At 46.1% G+C, this 9,315-nt stretch overlaps 1 long non-coding RNA gene across 2 annotated transcripts in view; it reads left to right on the top strand.

Annotated features, from left to right (window-relative positions):
- The window catches only part of LOC109298594, a 27,562-nt gene extending 21,111 nt beyond the window's left edge, over nt 1-6,451 (top strand). The window contains exons 2-4 of one of the 2 annotated variants that reach the window (XR_002097660.1): nt 2,211-2,264; nt 2,366-2,504; nt 5,743-6,451. This is a non-coding gene — a long non-coding RNA (uncharacterized LOC109298594). Of the gene's footprint in view, nt 1-2,175; nt 2,265-2,365; nt 2,505-5,742 lie in introns of those variants that run through there. The other variant, XR_002097659.1, reaches the window with a different exon arrangement.
- The last annotated feature ends 2,864 nt before the right edge of the window (nt 6,452-9,315 follow it).

The raw sequence follows: 9,315 nt of genomic DNA on the forward strand, positions 1-9,315 counted from the left end.
CCCCCCCCCCCCCACTGCTCTGAGGTGGTTTTGCCCAGCTCCAGCAAAACAAATGTAAATATCTTCCCAATTCATTCAGCTCCCTCCAAATGCACCAGCTTTCCTGGTTGGTGGGAAAGGAAGAGACCTAAAATGCTTAGGGTGGCTATGGACTAGGATATACTATTCAACAGTAGCAAACACCAAGCACCTTCTGGGTTCCTGTTGGGAGAATGCTGTAACCACTAGGATTTCTGCCAGACCAGGCACATTCTTTCTGGTGACATACTTGCTCTGAACTGCAGGCAGAAAATCCTCCTGGCTGGATTTGACTGCAGGTCCACACTGACCTGAGGGTTGCAGAATCCCCAGGGCGGCCAGCAGGAGAAACGAAAGTTCAGACAGCAGAGGTGTGTGCACAGAGACTCATTCTCCACCATCACACATGTACGCACACAGCAGGTGAACTCAACTATTCAGCCATGGGAAGATGCACTGGTTGGATAGAGCATATATAGGTACAGGCTTTATGCCCAAATTCTTGGTTGGATTGGAAGCACTGGGGGAAACTGGGGCTGCCACCTGAGACAACGCTGGCTACTGTATTAGCTCTGTGGCGCTAGACTAGCCTAGAAATCTGTATAGCTGTTTGGGCCTGTCCATAAATGGCTACAGAAGTCAAAGTACCTGAAGTGTCTCCTGTAATACTGTGTCCTTTCAATCCCATTGTTTGGGGCATAACTGCTGGAGCTATTTTGATAGCTTCTCACATAACCACCATGCCCTTGGAAAGTGTGTATGCAAAGCAGTATCTCCCTTCATGTACCTCACCTGGAAATTTGCATTCCAAGAAACTCTTGCCTGTGAGATACCAGAACCATAGTCCTCTTTGGAGGTTCCTTCTATAATGTAGCTTGCAGTCACTGTTAAGGGATTGCTGGGTTGTGAGCCAGATACAGATAGGCAAAGGAAGATGATAGGGTTTGTGCAATCTGGAAAGTGGCCTCTCTAGGGAGGGAGCTGGGAATGTTCACTTTCCAAAGGCCTCCAGCCCCCTTAGCCTGGGCCTCAGCATGTCACTAGCTATTGTCAGCCATCTCTTTGTAGGAGGATGGCTTTTATATTTGGGCTCAGTTACCTGTTACAGTTTACAAAGGTTCATTTCAGTTTTGGCCTATAGCCTTACGTTGCTGTTCCAGTCTTACCACTGCCCCCTCCCTCTACCTCCGTTCTACCGTTGCACCTGCACTGTTCCTCTCCTGAGGCCCATAGCGAACCCAACCAGTACACCTTGCCCCCGTGCTGTGGCCCCCAGCTATTTCCATTCTGGCCCCCTCACATTTCAGTTAGTGTTCCTCATTTGTAGCCCCTGATATTCTTGTCCTGGATCCCCTCAATCCTCTCTGAGACACGCAGCCCTGCCCTGCAGCACTTCACTCAATTCCAGCTCTTGGCTTCCACATGCAAACACCATCCAAATGAACATTCTTTGTGGGTGGGTTCATCCAGAAATTTGGGCCCTACACTTGCTTGTGGGGAGCAGGGTGCACGGACATTTAGTTGAGATGCCCCTTGAGATTGTGAGGCACAGAAGGTGAGTCTTGGGGAACCTGTGAGCAGGCTTATATCAAGCCCTTGCTGTGGGAACAGCACAGGGCCGGTGGTGGGTTGGTGAAAAGGCCTGGAGGGAGACGCTGGTCTGCTGGCAGGCACGCAGGCACAGAGGAGGGGTGTGGAGCATGTGGCTCCCGCAGATGGAACCCATTAGCCTGGAATGTCTGTGATGTGGTCTGAAGCAGTGTAAACAAGAGCCATGAATTATCCAGCACCTTGTAAGCAGGGCTGGAGAGGATCCCCTCCTTCCCTCTCCTTTTTCCTATCTCCCTCCCACCTTTCACCTCCCCTCACTTCCCCCATATCATTAGTCTCTTTATTTTGACAAAGCAGTTAGTGAAGCTGTGTTTTCCTCAGTCTTAACTCCTCCTGTCTGCACTGGGATCCATGGGATGAGGGGAGGACTACAATGTGTCTGCACCCTGAGAAGGACCTTGGTCTAAACTCATATGCTGCCTCTGAGCTAAATCCAGCCCTGGGTAAGTAGGTACAACTCTCATTGGCTCCCTATGCCTACAAGTCTCCCAAAGCACAAGTGCCAACTATTGTTCCTCTCCCTGTGGCTTACCAGCACTCGAGACTCCAAACCCAACTGGCTTCCCTTGTTATCCCTCCAGCTGACTCAGGAGGGAGAGAGACTTGGGAGACTGAGGGTTCCCAGGCTAGGCCAGGTGAGATTGTTTTCCTGTTTTAAAAGGATGTCTGTTGTACATTACAGTGTAAAACAAACCTAACAGTGATAATGAAACATCTTGTTTCCTTATTGCGCCAGAATACTGTAGCACCTTTCACTTCATCTACATTTACGGAGCAGAGGGAAGAGTAATGTGAAGCTCTTCGGAGGATATTGTGGTGAGACAGAAACTCCTTTACCTACCAACTCCTTACAAAGCAGCCACACTGACCACATGGTACGTTACTCCCTATTACTCCCTCTCATCACCAGAGAACAAACTCAAACCATATGTTTAGATGACGTTTTCATCTCAAAGATCCCAAAGCAATTTAGAAACTATTTATACAGGGATCCCTTTACCCTGCGCCCACTAGACACAGCTATTTCTGGCATGGAACAGGGAAACTGTTTAATGGTGTGTGGCAGCACTGTGCTCTAGTTTAGAAAAAGAATACTGTATCTGTCTAAAACAACACAGAGAATTTGGGGAAGCAGAATGGAAATGGCTGAATTGGAATTTGCATGGCACATCTGACTCAGCTTTTGGAAAGTGGTGGGGAAGCTTTAAGAATCAGAAGAAGGTCTGTAGTTCTTATGCAACAGATGGAAGGTCTAGCAACACAGCATTTGTCTACCACAGGGCTACCACAGTACTGGTGTATCGGGTTCAGGACCCACTTACAGCGATTCTCAGTGCTCATCTCTTATTAAGCCATCAACGACACTGCATCCTGCAGCGCTTGGGTTTTCCCTTGCATCTCCAGTCCAGCTGTTGTCAATATCTGAGCTTTGCTGAGTTTGTGACCTTTGATGATATCTTCAGCTGAAGTAGGGTGGCTGAGCAGAAGGTCTAGGAATCATCTACTTTCCAGTTCTCTTATACTGTTTTAAGCAGTTTCTAAGTTGTCCCATTTCAAGCAGTTAATAAGGAATCTCTCTTACTTTTCTCTACAAGGGGAGAGAGCTGTAATGCTCTGCAATAAACACAGGTGTTGCCCATAGGCCTTGGCTGTGGGGACACATGTTGCCTCTGCAGGACATGAGCTATGGCGAGCTCTGCAGCAAGGAGCGTTCCAGTAAGCTGCACAGCTTGGTGGCAAAATGGCTTTTGACGGAATCTAATATGGATGGCAATACCTCAGAAAGCAGATGTCAAGAGAAATAAGCTGTGGCCAGCTGGACTGGTGCATAGTTTAGACAGCAGCCTAATGTCTCTTCCTAACCACCTCCAGGAGGGTGTCTCTGCTAATAGGGCTTCTTCCTGTCAACAGCCTTTCTCAGTTTCTTCATCAGCAATGAAGCAAAACTGCTTTGGGGCAGAGAAACATAGAAAGGAATGGGTAATACTCCAGAGCTATCCCCATGTTCCTGGGAGCAGAACACGGTTTGGGCAGCACATTACTAAGAGTGCCAGGTGCTAACCCAAAAACTTGCTTCCTCTAGAAAATTCAGAGCCTAGTCTTGGCAGATGGTGTCTGCTCTGTTTGTTTTGTGAATTTCTGTCCCATGGCTGAGTCAAAGAGCCAAATTCTGCTGATTCCCATAACTTTAGCTAATATGCACCCCTCTTGCACCAAGATTAGTTTTCGATTAGATCTGGATTTTAAAAAAGGTCTGGATAATGTTCTGATCTGTAGTAACATTGGCAGTTTTGCCTGGGGAGGTAATAGCAGCCAGATATTGGTGCTTGGATGCCACTGTTTTGAATACATTATAGGAGGTAATGCAGGTAGATGTTTGCTAGCTTAGAGTCACTCACAACCCCAGGTTTCGGGAAGGAATATTTTTCTGATGTGCAGCAGGAAAAGATAGGTAGATCGCTATTTGTCGCAGCATCCACTGGAGCATCATTTAGGAGACTTCTTAGAGAGACAATTTAATGGACCAATATTTTCCTCCAATCTGGTCATACTCTGGTCACATATTTATACATTATGGTCAGCTAAGTATTCCTTCTGCATTACGCAGGTCCTGTTTATAACTCATGTGTGACAGGTCCTGTTTCTTTTCACTTACAGAAGGAATGCAAAATGTATTCTCATGCAATCCTAAAATCTAGAGATCCCTAATAGATCCCTAAAATCTAGAGACCCCTAATAGATCATATGTACTGTGCAGAATTGTTCCCTAGGGAAAGCACATTGACTTGTATACTTGCCAAGCCTAGTTTTATGTGACACAGCTGATACAGCTTACATCACTTTCTTGAGAAGACTGTTCCCCAGACAGTTCTCACTGAAGTTTTCCTTACCTTTTCCCTTCCCTAATTCCCTTATCCTTGTTCTACCTCCCAGTGCATATATTTTAATCCTGTAACTGTGCTGCCATCTTAGAGAAGCTGAGTCTGCCATCTTGGATTTTGTTCTTGAACACAGACTCCAAAGCTGTGTTTGGTATAGGGCTTTTTGTGCACTAACTCTCTGAGCATTTCATTGTTTCTTCAGGTGTCTATCAATTAGTCTTACCTTGAAGTATCCTCTCAGGAATAAAATCACATGAGCCATGTATCCCCTACCTTCTTCCTTGAGCATCTTGGAAAAGCAATGCTCACCAGACAGGTTCAGTCTTCTTTCTCTAGAAACTTCAGCAGCATCCAGAACATACAAGCACCAGGCCTCAGGCTGTTTCCACAGCTCAGAAACTGCTGCCGCCCACTGGGTACCTCAGTGCCAGAGATACTGTCTCCATAGCAACACAAGCCTTTTTGTTTTTCTGATGAACAGTTAGAAGAATAGAAATAGCACATCTGGAGTTGCAGTATCAGCCCCCCACCTCCTCCTGCAGGAGCCAGCCAGACACAATACCAGAGCTCTGGCAAGCTTAAGACTGAATGCGCTGAAAAATAGAAAAAGGGTGAGATGGGTGAGATGTACAAGGGTACCTTAGAGATGGGTGAGATGTACAAGTTTTATTTATTAGTATGAGTCTAGGACTTGGCTTCTAAAGTCTTTAAACACTGTCAGCCTACTGTATATTCTGTATATGCCATGTGCATTACAGAATATTTTCAAGGGGACTAATTTTTTTAAACCCAGATTCTCCTGGTATCATCAGTTCAGCTCTACAGACATTAGAGAGAGAAATATCTGAGGCATTTTACTAAGGGCTTTAAAAAACTCGTCTAAACATGTCACATCTTTACACAGGCTTCACTCTAGAAGCCTCCCTGTTTTAATCTAGAAGCAAATGTCTTATGTCATTCTTCTGGCTATTCTTCCTCCCTAGTGAGGCAAAGCCCCCAATTTTTAGCCGTCCTGGGTAATGAGCTACTGGACAGTGAAGCTGTTATTGATACAGAACTGAGCATTGCCCATCCTGGTTTCTTAAAACACCCCAATCCTCTGTTTTTCTTCTCGGCTCCTTCTTGACATCTCCCTTCAGCCTGTATCCTCACTTGTGTTTTAGATAGCAGGGGAGATTTTACTGTCTGATATGCTTCCCACTTCAGCTTCTCTCACAATCAACCATTTTAGCAGGCAACTTTAAAAGAGAAGATGCTGGCTGGATGCATCAGTCACAGGAAGAGACAGAGGAATCAGGCTCCCTGCCACCAACCTCAAACTTCAGCAAGCGGGATGTGGGAAAAACCAAATGCCAGCTGCAGCCAAGTTAAACTGCAAAAGACCTTCATTCCTGAGGAATTTTTGAATTAAATGCTGGATAGAGCCTGCCAGATTCTATTGGAAATGACTGTCAACTGGTTTTAAATAACAGTCTTTCATGTTTATGTTTTTATGTTACTTTCCATTGTTTGTTGATTTCCCTTCAGACAGTTGGACATTTCAATCTTTCACTAAGCACTGTTTTGTTCCTTCTTATTTGGCAGACAGATACTTAGTTATTGTATCAGTCCAGCTTGAAACAAAATGGCTGTTTGGTAAGCTGCTAGTGAACTGGTGCTGTAGGGTCAGCAGGGGGAGCTCACAACTAGACTTTTTATAGGTCCTGCAGAAACCCTGCTTGTTTCTGTTAATGGTTGTTCAGTGCATCTCCACTTGATATTGCCTGCTGGATTACTATGGGTCCTACTGCACTTCATATGAAACAGCCTGGGCCTATTTGAAATGAACTCTTCATGCATTTTTTACCTTTACTCTTTGCTAAATCACCTGCTAATTGTGCAGCTTCCCATGTGCAGCATTTTCCACCGCGTCCAAAATATCTTTTTGTAATTCCATGTCATCTAATTGGGAAATTGGCTCCATGGACGGACCCAGAGGGTAGGAATTGATGGAAGTCAATCATCATGGTGTCCTGTGACCAGTGGGGTCTCCCAAGGCTCTGTCCTTGGACCCATATTGTTCAACATCTTCATTAATGATGTGGACATTGGAGTCAGGAGTGGACTGGCGAAGTTCGCCGATGACACCAAGCTTTGGGGCAAAGCGTCCACACCAGAAGACAGGAGGGTGATCCAGGCTGACCTGGACAGGCTCAGCAAATGGGTGGATGAAAACGTGATGGTGTTTAACACTGAAAAATGCAAGGTTTTCCACCTTGAAAAGAAAAACCTGCAGCATCCTTATAGGCTTGGCAGTGCTATGCTGGCTAGCACTATGAAAGAAAGAGACTTGGAGGTCATCATTGACCTCAAGATGAACGTGAGCCTGCAATGTGATGCTGCGGCTAGTAAAGCGACCAAAATGCATCCATAGATGCTTCTCAAGAAAATCCCAGGATGTCATTCTCCCCTTGTACTCAGCCTTAGTGAGGCTGCAGCTGGAGTACTGCATCCAGTTTTGGGCTCCACAATTCAAAAAGGATGTGGAGAAGCTTGAGAGAGTCCAGAGCCACGCGCATGATCAGAGGTCAGGAAAACAGACCTTACGATGACAGGCTGAGAGCCATGGGGCTCTTTAGCCTGGAAAAGCACAGGCTCAGGGGTGATCTGATGGCCACTTATAAGTTTATCACGGGTGACCACCAGGATCTGGGGGAACGTTTGTTCACCAGAGCACCCCAAGGGATGATGAGGTCGAATGATCATAAACTACTACAAGACCATTTCAGGCTGGACGTAAGGAAGAAATTCTTTACTGTCCGAGCCCCCAAGGTCTGGAACAGTCTGCCATCGGAGGTGGTTCAAGCACCTACACTGAACACCTTCAAGAGCAAATTGGATGCTTATCTTGCTGGGATCCTATGACCCCAGCTGACTTCCTGCCCCTTGGGCGGGGGGCTGGACTTGATGATCTTCCGAGGTCCCTTCTAGCCCTAATGTCTATGAAATCTATGAAATCTAATGAGCCAGGAAATAAAACTTCATCCTCTCCCAGCACTTCTTGGGTGTCATACCCTTATTATGTGCTGTTAGAAGAGCTAGGCAGACAATGTTCTTTGGGTGAATCTGATATCTTTTATTAGACCAAGTTGGTCAAATCCAGATGAGTGCATACATGTGGTTTGCAGGACCACAGATTTGTCTGTGGCACCACAAACCACACATGCCACACATCCAGGTGTTCACTGCCTTGCTAATTTGCAGCATGACAGGGTTTTTTGACACCGGGAGATCCCAGTGTCAAAAAAAACCTGTGCCAGAAAAAAGCAGTCTGATGCAGCATTGTGTGCCATCTGAAATTGGAGCTTGGCCAGCCAGAGCCATGCTCAGGCTTCTGGCCAGGTTCCGTGTACCTTAATCACCGCTGCCAGAACCCCAGGAGGCCCCAAGGACCCTGTGTAAGGCTGCTGGGGCCAGCCCTGGTGCTGGCCCCAGCCTACCCTGCCCCATCTGAGGTAACTTGCCATGGCCCAGAGTGCCCATGAAGGGGTGTTCCCCAGGGACAACCAGCAGTGGCATAAATATGTTCTGCTGCTAGTTGTCCCCAGGGAATACACATTCCTGCTTGTGGGGACATACCCTTAGTGCCCATCTGGTTCCTGCTTGCAGAAGAACTTGAGCAATAATATCAGAGATAAGAGCCGGTCCTCACTGCCTTCCTTCCTCCAGTATACTTAACCTTAACCTTTAACCCTAAAATGCTGTCTCCAGTAAACATCCACCCCCTTATTTACGTGAACTAAGTAATTTTTGAGTAGGCAAAGGTACCATGATTTGCTTGAGTCAGGTATAGTAGGGAGAGAGGCACTGTACTTAGCAGCCTTACTCCTGTCCAGAGGTGCCAAGTACATGGGGGCCTGAGGGCCCTGGCCTATCTTGGGAAGAGGGCTGTCACCTGAAATGCGTAAAACAGTCCACATGTCGATCATTTTAGGCTCCCCCCTGGCAAAAATAAAAGTTGGTGCCTATGGTTCATCCAATATTGGAGCCCCTGCTCCTCTTCCCCTGAACCTCTGTGCCACTCCAACTATATCAAAGCATGTTAGTCCTGACTTGCTATCTCATTTCCTGACTAATTTCTCCCAATGCTATTGAAATATTCAATTAAATTAGAAGGAGGGTGACTGGTGGAGACTCCTGTGATGTCATATTGTTTCCTTCCCTGTAGCAACAAATGGGCAAGACAACAGAATTGTCTAGTGTTGCAACTTTACATTTTTTCCATGACTGATATGGTTCCTTTCACTGATACCTAGAACTTTCCAAGGGATTTTGGAATTGGTTGAACATAGTCTTCAAACGTTATCATATTACAGGCAAAAAAGAGACAGAGATATGGCATTAAATTGAGTGCTAGGCCTCACACTGGCTACAAATATATACCCAACATATGGGAATTGGTTGGTAATTTATATCTCATCATGGAGGCATCTTGGCAGAAGTGGATCCTTAGGACAGGTTAGTGGCAGTGGCTCACTAGCCTTGCAAAGGGAGAAGCTTTTATGCCAAGAAGTGGCATAGAAGATCTCATAGGCGTTTGTGAAGATATCTCAATGGGTAATTGAAACTGGCTTCATTAATAGAGGAGAGGGGTGGAGAATTAGCACTAGGAAAAGAGAGAAGCCTTTCCCTGGATGCTCTGTTATAGTAACTGGCCCTTTGAATCTGAGACAAGCTGAAAGAGCCAGTTTGTATCTTTCCCAGAAGGAAAGTGCTTTTAGCTCCTATTGTGCTTTCCCTTTCTCTGTGGAGGATGTATATGCTT

The sequence above is a fragment of the Gavialis gangeticus genome, unplaced genomic scaffold (genome assembly GCF_001723915.1).
Source record: "Gavialis gangeticus isolate Ggan-Ray unplaced genomic scaffold, GavGan_comp1, whole genome shotgun sequence".
In the NCBI taxonomy this organism is placed as follows: Eukaryota; Metazoa; Chordata; order Crocodylia; family Gavialidae; genus Gavialis; species Gavialis gangeticus.